Source organism: Apaloderma vittatum, unplaced genomic scaffold (assembly GCF_000703405.1).
Source record: "Apaloderma vittatum isolate BGI_N311 unplaced genomic scaffold, ASM70340v1 scaffold26219, whole genome shotgun sequence".
In the NCBI taxonomy this organism is placed as follows: Eukaryota; Metazoa; Chordata; class Aves; order Trogoniformes; family Trogonidae; genus Apaloderma; species Apaloderma vittatum.
This window is the reverse complement of record NW_009735201.1, coordinates 3,491-3,887: the sequence shown is the minus strand read 5'-3', so window position 1 is coordinate 3,887 and position 397 is coordinate 3,491.

Below are 397 nucleotides of genomic sequence, written 5' to 3'. Positions count from 1 at the left end.
CCGCCCCCGCCTCCCCTCCCACTGCACAAACGGCGGCAGGGAACAACCCGTGTCACCTTCCCCTGCCCCAAACCCCATCACTTAGAGCTTTTCTAGGACTTAGTGCTGGGGAACCTTCAGTGACTCCAGACAGGTCCTTGTACCTGCTTGGCCCTCTCCCTCTGCTTGGCCCCGCTGGCCTCCTGGACCTTCAGGTTGTCCTTGAAGAGGGCCAGGCGGGTTTTGGCATCGCAGCGTTGGCTTTTCAGCAGCTGAGCCCTCTCCTGCGCCTGCTGGCTCCTCAGGTCCTCCAGCAAGAACTGGTGGAAACGGTTCATCCGCTCCGTCTCCTGGGAAAGGGGCAGGAGGGTGAGCCGGGAAAGGGGGGAGGAGGCCGCGGGGGTGGGAGGGGGTCGCC